General features: G+C 37.7%; 1 non-coding gene across 1 annotated transcript; it reads left to right on the forward strand.

Annotated features, from left to right (window-relative positions):
- The first annotated feature begins 9,219 nt into the window (after positions 1-9,219).
- On the forward strand, positions 9,220-9,326 carry LOC148549012 (small nucleolar RNA R71). The gene has a single exon (XR_015898861.1). It is a non-coding gene; the product is annotated as a small nucleolar RNA R71 (small nucleolar RNA).
- The last annotated feature ends 368 nt before the right edge of the window (positions 9,327-9,694 follow it).

The following is a 9,694-nucleotide window of genomic DNA, read 5'->3' on the forward strand; positions in this document are numbered from 1 at the left end:
GGAGACGCGGAAGAAGGACGACTGCCGTTCTGTCCCGTCGCCGTTGCCGTTCGTGCTCCGTCGTTGCCGCCGAGGATCCTGTCACTGCTAGATCCGTCGCGTCGCCGTTGAGGGGCTTCGAAGGGGGAGGCACACGATAAGGAGTTGGAATCGCTGCTGTCGCCACCGCTGCTGAGGGTCAGCCACTGCGCCGAGCCTCTGCTACCGTCAAGTCCGCCGTTTGGTCACCGGGTGTTGCACGGGTGTAGTCGGAATCACTGCCGGAACTGGTGCTTCATTCTTAGTTCCTTTCTTTGTGGGGTGAGTTATTTTACTTTCAAAGATTTTTATCGCTATTTCGATATATGTGACTGAGGTTTTGCAGCGTTAATTTCTATAAATTTGAGTTTAGTTATTATATATTGTGGTTAGAGTTGCTGTGGTTGCTATGAAAGTGGTTAGGGGATGAGGTTGCTGTTGTCGCCGTTGCGGTCCAAGAAAAAATGGAGTTTTGTCGCATAGTTGAATCGCAAACGAGGTAGGGAATTTTCTTAAAATTTATTTTATCTTACAGAGTTGTTATAAATAGATATTTATGTGAAAAATATATTTCTGTGATTGTAATTGTCTTATGAATGTGGCTGTTTGCTGGACTAAATTACTGATTGCTTGATTGTTTGAGTGGTGTGCGGTTGTTGATAAGAAGTTGTTTTAAAAAGTTATTTAGTTGATTGTTATGAAATGTGGGTTTTCTTGGTTTTGAAGTTAATTTGATAATATAAATGAATCGGCTTTGGAAATGATTTGAGATACAAAAATGAATTAATTTTGGAAGCGATTTGATTTTGAATTAGTTTGATTTTATAAATGATTTAATATTTGAGCTATTTTGATTTTGAAAAAATATTTATTATTGGAATTGGTTCGATTTGAAAATAATTTGATATTAGAACTGGTTGAATTTTGGAAAATGATTGAGATTTGGAAATGGTTGAGAAGGGTTTGACGAATGTTTGGATAGGACCCGAAAAGGGTTGCAGAGTCCGAATTTTAGAGATGCTGCCGAAATTTTATAAAAATTGGAAGCTTCTTTTGAAGTAATTATTTAAAAAGATTTGGTTTTGAATATTATATGTTTTAAGTTTGATTTTATTTAGAAAATAATGAATTATATTTTGAACTGGGATTGTTGATGTACGGAATGGGAGGATGGATGATGATGATTGAATTTTGATTCACTCGAAAACTGTCTCTCAACAATTTTCTACCGGCAAGTGTACCGGATTATCGTCAAGTAAAAACTCACTATAGAGTGAGGTCGAATCCCACAAGGATTGGTTAGTTGATCAATGTTAATTGGAGAATTGTTCTAGTTGAGCGAAATCAGATTTTGTTGAGAATTATAGAATGTAAATTTGGCGGAAAATTTAAATTGCAAGAAATTAAAGAACAGAAATTAAATTGCGAGAAATTAAATGACAGAAGCTTAAATAGCAAGAAATTAAAAAGGGAATGGGGATTTAGCATGAAATTAAAGAGCAGAAAGTAAATAGAATGGGTAGATCAGAGAGGGGAATCATTGGGTTCAGGAGATGTATAATTCTCCGGATCAAAATCATTTTCATCTCTTCCGCAATCAATGCATTCATTGATCTCCTTGGCAATCTTAGGTGATTAGATCCCAATTCCTTGGCTCACCAATCTCTCTAAGTATGAACAATTGCCCAATTCCTTGATTTAAGTGCTCATGGAAAGAGATGAAGTTTAGTCACTGATTATATCACACAAATTCATAGATCAAAGTATTAGTAGAATTACATGTCACTATATCCATCCAAACCCCAATCTAATCCAATGTGAGAAAGCATTTCTAGCATGATCTCCTCATTCCTCTTCTAAGGTTCCGAGGAGATCCAATTATGAATAGTTTCTTTCCCAAGATAACTATCCAATTGGATGAAGACCGAAAGCTTTCTAGCAAAATCAAGAGAAAAGAAAGAAGAAGATGAATGAAAACTAATATTGATCCATTGAATTACACAGAGCTCCCTAACCCAATGAAAGGGGTTAGTTGTTCATAGCTCAATTCAATTTACAGAGAAAAAGAGTGAAGGAAAATTAAAGCTTAGCTAGAAAGTAAAGAAAAAGAAAGTACATAAACAAAAGGGAAAAGTGCAGAAGAAAAATAAACAAAGAAAAATAAACAGAGTGCTGAGCTCCCAGAGCCCCCTCAGGGCCTCCCGAAAAGCTCCCTTCAATCTTCAACAATTCTTCTATTTATAAACATCTTCTCATCTTCAATTGGATCAAGTATTTAGATGTGGGCCTTGGATGAAGCAATTAGAAGCAATTCTCCAGTGATGGGCATTGGCAACTCACTTTCATATTGGGCATAGGTGCAATTTGGAATTGAATTGGCCTTAACATTGGTGATCACGTTTGAGGGCAAACGTTGAATCAAACGCCACTTTGAAAATTCAGTTCTACTTGCTATCATTGGCGTTTGACTCAACATTGGAGTGCCAACGTTCTCGCAGTCACACGTACGCGTGACCTAGGCGTACGCGTGAATGGTCGAATTTGCCATTTCACGCGTGCGCGTGCGCGTAGTTGGGCTAAAAAAGTATGTCCACGTGTACGCGTCATTGACGCGTACGCGTTGATGTAAAATTCCTAACTCCCATTTTTGAAATCTTATCGCGGACGTTGGAGGTAGTGTTTGAAGCAACGTTGGACCTCCAACGTTCGCACATCCAGGCGTGCACGTCATCTACGCATGCGCGTGGATGCTAAATTCTCAAATTCCAAATCTGAATGTTGCACATAAAGTCTTGAGACGTCACTTTGCTCTCTTGTCAACGTTGCCAATTTCATGCCCACTATAGACTATTATATATGGTTGGAAAGATCTGAACGTCAGATTTCCAACCCAATTAGAATCACCTCAATTGGACATCTGCAACTCAAGTTATGCTCCTTTGAATGGGACAGGGTCGCTGGTGTCAGTGTGCAACGTTGGGAACATTTCCAGATTTGGAAGCTCAAACGTGCTATCCACCCCATACTAATATATATTATTGAAAAGCGCTGAATGTTTACTTTCTAATGCCGTTAGAAGCGCATCATTTGGAGCTCCACAGATCGAGTTATACTCCATCGAAGGTGCAGAGGTCAGCTAGCCTTACTACAGGTTGGTACCATGTTCATTTGTGCATTTTTTGGTACCATGTTCATTAATGTCCATCATGTAGTGCCATATATGCTTGGAAAGATCTCGATTCCTACTTTCCAATGCTTTTGAAATCACATCATTTGGAGCTCTGTAGCTCAACTTATTCTTGTTGGAAGTATACCCCTTCAGGCTGTGGGGAGCAACGTTTCCAGCAATGTTGGAGCACCAACTTTGGCTCCAACGTTGCTTCCCTTTGCCTCCTTTCATGGCCTTCTTGTTGCCTCTTTGCCTTCCCTTTTCTTAGCTTCCTTTCCACCTATCATCAACCAAATATTTGCATCAAAGTTTGCTATAATTCACAAGATCTTTGCATCATTAAATCATCAAATACAAGTTGCATAAAATCTTATGAAAAGCACATAAATAACCAAGTTTGCATGAAACTACTCTAAAACAAACTAAAAATGGCTTGTGAAACTAGCCAAGATGCCTTGGCATCAAATTTGAATGAAGAATGATGAGGATTGATTTTAAAGTATGATTTTGAAATGAATTTGGATACGAGATATGAATTCATGATGATAATAAATTAAAAGTATACGAGACTTACAAAATTGAGACAAATTGTTGACCCTCTGTATGTAAGTTGTGACCGGACACTTTAACTCCCCGGATTCTCCCATGGGCATGCATATATATATATATATAAATTAAAGCTTGGGACTTTGTCTCTCCCTATGGATTAGGTTGGGATTTTTTTTCATGGATATTATTGAGCTTGGGGATGCGCATACAGAGGGACTATCTAATGGTTAGCTACTAGGATATGTCGGGTTGGCTGTATAACCGACAGATGAGCTCGTTAGCCATAGGGTAGGCATTCATCATATGCATCTATGTGACATTGTTTGGGTGTGCATATCGTACTTGGTTTGCCTAAGTGAATAATTCTTCTTAATTGCTAATTGCTATACTTGACGTAAGTGCTTTTGATTGTGTTTGAACCTTATTACTTGTGTTTGTGACTAAAATTGGTTGGGTTGTGGTGAATTGGATGTTGATTGAGCTGCTTGGGCCTGAAGTTGTGATTGATTATGCGATGGACCGAAGGCCGTGATTGGTTTGTGTTGTGGTTTAGTAAAGTATGAAATATCAAGCTGGTTCAACATAGACTCAATGAACATATGTTTAGAACTTATTGGTCATTCTTACTGTTAGGAAACTTTTAAGATTCTTTTATCTAAAATAGGAGTTTAGATTTCTGGTTAATTAACTGATTTCTTCTAAAAAGGTTTTGAATTTTTTATTGTTAAATCTTCGATTTTCCAAGGATTCAAAAGACAACGATAATCACTGAGTTTGAAAACGATTTTCTTTTTAAATATCTGATGAGCGGATATTTTATACACTTTTTGGGTTAATTTCATGTAGTTTTTAGTATGTTTTAGTTAGTTTTTAGTATATTTTCATTAGTTTCTAGGCAAAATTCATATTTTTGGACTTTACTATGAGTTTGTGTATTTTTCTATAATTTCAGGTATTTTCTGGCTGAAATTGAGGGAGCTGAGCAAAAATATGATTCAGGCTGAAAAAGGACTGCTGATGTTGTTGGATTCTGACCTCTTTGCACTCGGAATGAATTTTCTGGAGCTACAGAAGTTCAATCGATGCGCTCCCAATTGCGTTGGAAAGTAGACATCCAGGGCTTTCCAGCAATATATAATAGTCCATACTTTGCTCAAGGATAAACGACGTAAACTGGCGTTCAACGCCAGTTCCATGTTGCAGTCTGGCGTTAAACGCCAGAAACAGGTTACAAGAAGGAGTTAAACGCCCAAAACAGGTTATAACCTAGCGTTTAACTCCAGAAACAGCCTAAGCACGTGTAAAGCTTAAGTCTCAGCCCCAGCACATACCAAGTGGGGCCCAAAAGTGAATTTCTGTACTATCTATCATAGTTTACTCATTCTCTGCAAACCTAGATTACTAGCTTACTATTTAAACAACTTTTAGAGGATTATTTTGTATCTCATGATATTTTAGATCTGAACTTTGTACTCCTTGACGGCATGAGTCTCTAAACTCCATTGTTGGGGTGAAGAGCTCTGCTGTGTCTCGATGAATTAATACAATTACTCCTGTTTTCTATTCAAACACGCTTGTTTCTATCTAAGATATTTATTCGCACTTCAATATGATGAATGTGATGATCCGTGACACTCATCACCATTCTCAACCTATGAATGCGTACCTGACAACCACGTCCGTTCTACATTAGATTGAATAAGTATCTCTTGGATTCATTAATCAGAATCTTCGTGGTATAAGCTAGAATCCATTGGCAGCATTTTTGAGAATCCGGAAAGTCTAAACCTTGTCTGTGGTATTCCGAGTAGGATTTAGGGATTGAATGACTGTGACGAGCTTCAAACTCACAAAGGTTGGGCGTAGTAACAGACGCAAAAGAACCAACGGATCCTATTCCAGCATGAGTGAGAACTGACAGATGATTAGCCGGGCGGTGACAGCGCACCTGGACCATTTTCACTGAGAGGACGGATGGTATCCATTGACAACGGTGATCCACCAACATACAGCTTGCCATAAGAGGAAACTTGCGTGCGTGAAGAAGATGACAGTAGGAAAGCAGAAATTCAGAAGACAAAGCATCTCCAAAACTCCAACATATTCTCCATTACTGCATAACAAGTATTTATTTCTTGCTCTTTTATTCTTCGTAATTCAACTTGATAATTATAATTGATATCCTGACTAAGAGTTACAAGATAACCATAGATTGCTTCAAGCCAACAATCTCTGTGGGATTCGACCCTTACTCACGTAAGGTATTACTTGGACGACCCAGTGCACTTGCTGGTTAGTGGTACGAGTTGTGAAAAGTGTGATTCACAATTTGTGCACCAATATCGTCTTATGATAATTCTAAAACTCTGTGGTGAGACCGTGTGGTTAGGTTCTCACCCCTACAGCTTTATTTTTTCAGGAGACGAACGAAGAGGCTTACAAGAGTTTAATAGCAATTTTGCTTATACGATTTTGTTGTTATGTTAGTTTAATTGTTATTTATTTTTCCCTCGCCATCAATATTATATTTTAAAAGAGGGATAGGAATTGTATGTTCTATATGTATATTATATTCATACGCTACTTATGTAAGAGCTTTTGTACATATGTATATGCTTGTCTGTTTTCAAGATAAAGTATTTTTCCGCTTTTTCAAAGAAAACAGCGATACGATTTCCAGTCAAGGATCCTATTTTATTATTAAGTATATAAAGTCATCGTAATACTTCTTGCTATCAGAGTGGCGTAGCCGGAAGTGTGACATGCTGATAATGAGGGTGTTACAAACACCAATAATTATATTCAATACCCATGATCATCATCAGTATTCTCAAAAACCATCATCAATCAACAATAGTTATGAATAACCAAGATCAATTCAATCCTATCCTAAGGTCCACTAGCCTAAGCCTCACGAAATATTACATATTACATAAAGAAAACCGAAACCATACCTTGGCCGATTGTTGCACAACCCAAAATCACCGAATTGATTCCAACCAAGCTTCCACAAAATTTCAAAGTCCAACAAGTCACCAAACACAATCCAAAGCTCTAACCACACCAAGTTAACTCCAATCAACAAGAATTTAAAGCTAATACATACAATTTACAACAAATTAATCCTAGGGTTCACAAAATCAACAATCCACAAAGGTTAAGGGCATTCTCACATTACCTACTATGAATTGGGACAAAACCCAACCATTTCTCCTAAACAACTAAAATCATAAAATTTAATCAATATTCAAACCAAAAAATTAAAAATTTCGTGGAAGGAAAAACTGGGCAAGAAATTAAAAGTTCCTTACCACTTTGTTTAGATGGAAATCACAGGCTCAGATAGAGCTTCGTATAGCCATAAACAGAACGCGAATCGGAATACCGTAGCTCGAATTATGAGCGAAACAAGATGAAAGTGAATATTTTTTAAAACCCTTACCTCTCTTCCCACTTCAGTAGCTCCAAACCTTCATTTGTGTGTTTAATGAGCTGAAAACCTTTAGAGTTAGCGCCCGATTTTTAATTCTAAATAATTTTTTAAATTTTTCTATGGTTTTATTTTCTCTCTCGCAGTATCAGACAGACTTAAGTCAATACTATTGTCTAATTTACTAGTACGCATTTTTAACAATTTTTCGCAAAAAATTACATGTTTCCACTTGAAAAAATTCACTGAATCTAAATCTCACCTTTAAAATTTTAAATTAAGTTTTTTAAACTTTTGAACCTATCTTGGGCAATTGATGAGCAGATATTTTATACGCTTTTTGCCATCATTTTCATATAGTTTTTAGTATGTTTTGTTTAGGTTTTATTGAGTTTTCATAGGTTTTTAGTGCAAAATTCATATTTTTAGATTCTACTTTGAGTTTGTGTATTTTTATGCAATTTCAGGTATATTCTGGTTGAAATTGAGGAGCTGGAGCAAAAGTCTGATCCAGAGACAGAGAAAGCACTACAGATGCTATCCGGATCTGACCTCCTTGCATTCGAAAGAGCTTTTCTGGAGCTACAAAAATCTAAATGGAGCGTTCTCAATGGCCATAGAAAGCTAACATCCAGATCTTTTCAAAAATGTATAATAGATCATACTTTGCTTCAGAATTGAAGGCCCAAAACTGGCATCCAATGCCAGCCTCCTGCCTTATTCTGGCGTCCAGCGCCCAAAGGAGAAGAGACCAGTGTCCAACGCCCATAAAGGACCCCCTAGCTAGCATTCAATGCCCTAGAGGTATCCTAGCACGTGGATCTCATCAAAGCTCAGCCTAAACACTCACCAAGTGGGCCCCAGAAGTGGATTTTGGCACCAAAAGACTGTTTTACCCTTCTCATGTAATCCTTAGTCGTTAGTATAGTATTTATTTGAGAACTTTTATAATTTTCAGAACATCATCGAGCAAATAGACACTTTACACATTTTTCATATTGTATTTTCTATCAGTATGAGTTTCTAAACCTCCTAGGTTGAGGGGAGGAGCTCTGCTGAGTTTTATGGATCAATAAAAGTATTACTATTTCTTTTTAATCCGTGTCTGATTCTCGATTCTAAGATGTATCTTCGTTCTTCATCATTATGAATGCGTTGAATTGGAACAAGGTTATCTCATTCTACATGGGTTCAGAGTGCGTCTTTCATCGAACAATGATGAACCACTAGCTTGATTATACATCTCTTAGACGGCTAATCCACGACTTCGTTGGGGACTTCTCGAGACATCGGTTCAGCCGAGATATGGGGAGAATAGGGTCTTTGTGGTAGAGGCTAGAACCCAAAGGCGCAACATTCTCTGATCCGAAAGATTCGACCTTGTATGTTGCATTTTGAGTAGGATCATTAAGGAGAATGGACTGCAGGAGCTTCACCCTCAATCAGAATGGATCCATACTAACCCTGGGGTTCAGATCTGGAGGAGCATTGGTGACCTCTCAACCGGCGTTGATCACATACAGCCTGCCATAGAAGAAATCATTCACAGTTGAAAAAGACAGTAAAACCAGAGTTATCCAGAAGAACAAAGCATCTCCAAGCCTTAACCATCTTCTTATCATTACAAACATATCAACCTAGTTAAGTTCTCTTTATTTCCTTTTATGCGATTAAACAAAATACCTACTTCTTCTATCCGCCTGACTAAGATCTACAAGATAACCATAACTTACTTCAAACCACAATACTCGTGGGATCGACCCAGACTCGCTCAGGTCTTACTTGGATGACCAGTGCAGTTGCTGGTTCAGTTGTACGAAGTGTGGGAATTCGTGCTACTAATAATTAAATTATTATTTTATTTTATTTTAAACAATTGTTCATCTCCGGTTCTTACAAGTACAAATATTGATTGTTAGCCACGATCTCAATCAAATCCAAGGCTTCTTTAGTGGTATTCATATGCATGGATCCTCCGTCTAAGGAATCCAATAAAGTCCTAGAAGCAGGGATGAGCCGGTCATGGAATATTTGTAGTTGCACCCAATCAATAAACATATAATGGGGGTATTTTCTCAACAATTCTTTGTACCTTTCTCAAGCTTCGTAGAGAAATTCTCCATCTTTCTGAGTGAACGTTTGGATATCTTGTCTCAGGTTTGCCAACTTCTATGGTGGAAAAAATTTTGTTAAGAAAATATTCACCAACTTATCCCATGTTGCAATGCTCTCCTTTGGTTGGGTTTCAAGCCATTGCTTGGCTCGGTCCCTTATAGAGAATGGAAACTAGATCAAGCGATATGCTTCAGCAAAGACACCATTGGATTTGACTGTGTCACATATTTTTAAGAAGCTACACATGAACAAATTAGGATCTTCTTGAGGGCTCCCACTAAATTGACAATTTTTTTTTTACCAAAGTGATGAGTTGAGGCTTTAACTCAAAACGTTATTTGCCGCCATAGTGGGCCTCACTATGCTAATCCCACAACTATAATTTGTGAGGGTAACAAAATCTTCAAGAGTTC

The sequence above is a fragment of the Arachis ipaensis genome, chromosome B8 (assembly GCF_059453495.1).
Source record: "Arachis ipaensis isolate K30076 ecotype BB chromosome B8, ASM5945349v1, whole genome shotgun sequence".
Taxonomy (NCBI): Eukaryota; Viridiplantae; Streptophyta; class Magnoliopsida; order Fabales; family Fabaceae; genus Arachis; species Arachis ipaensis.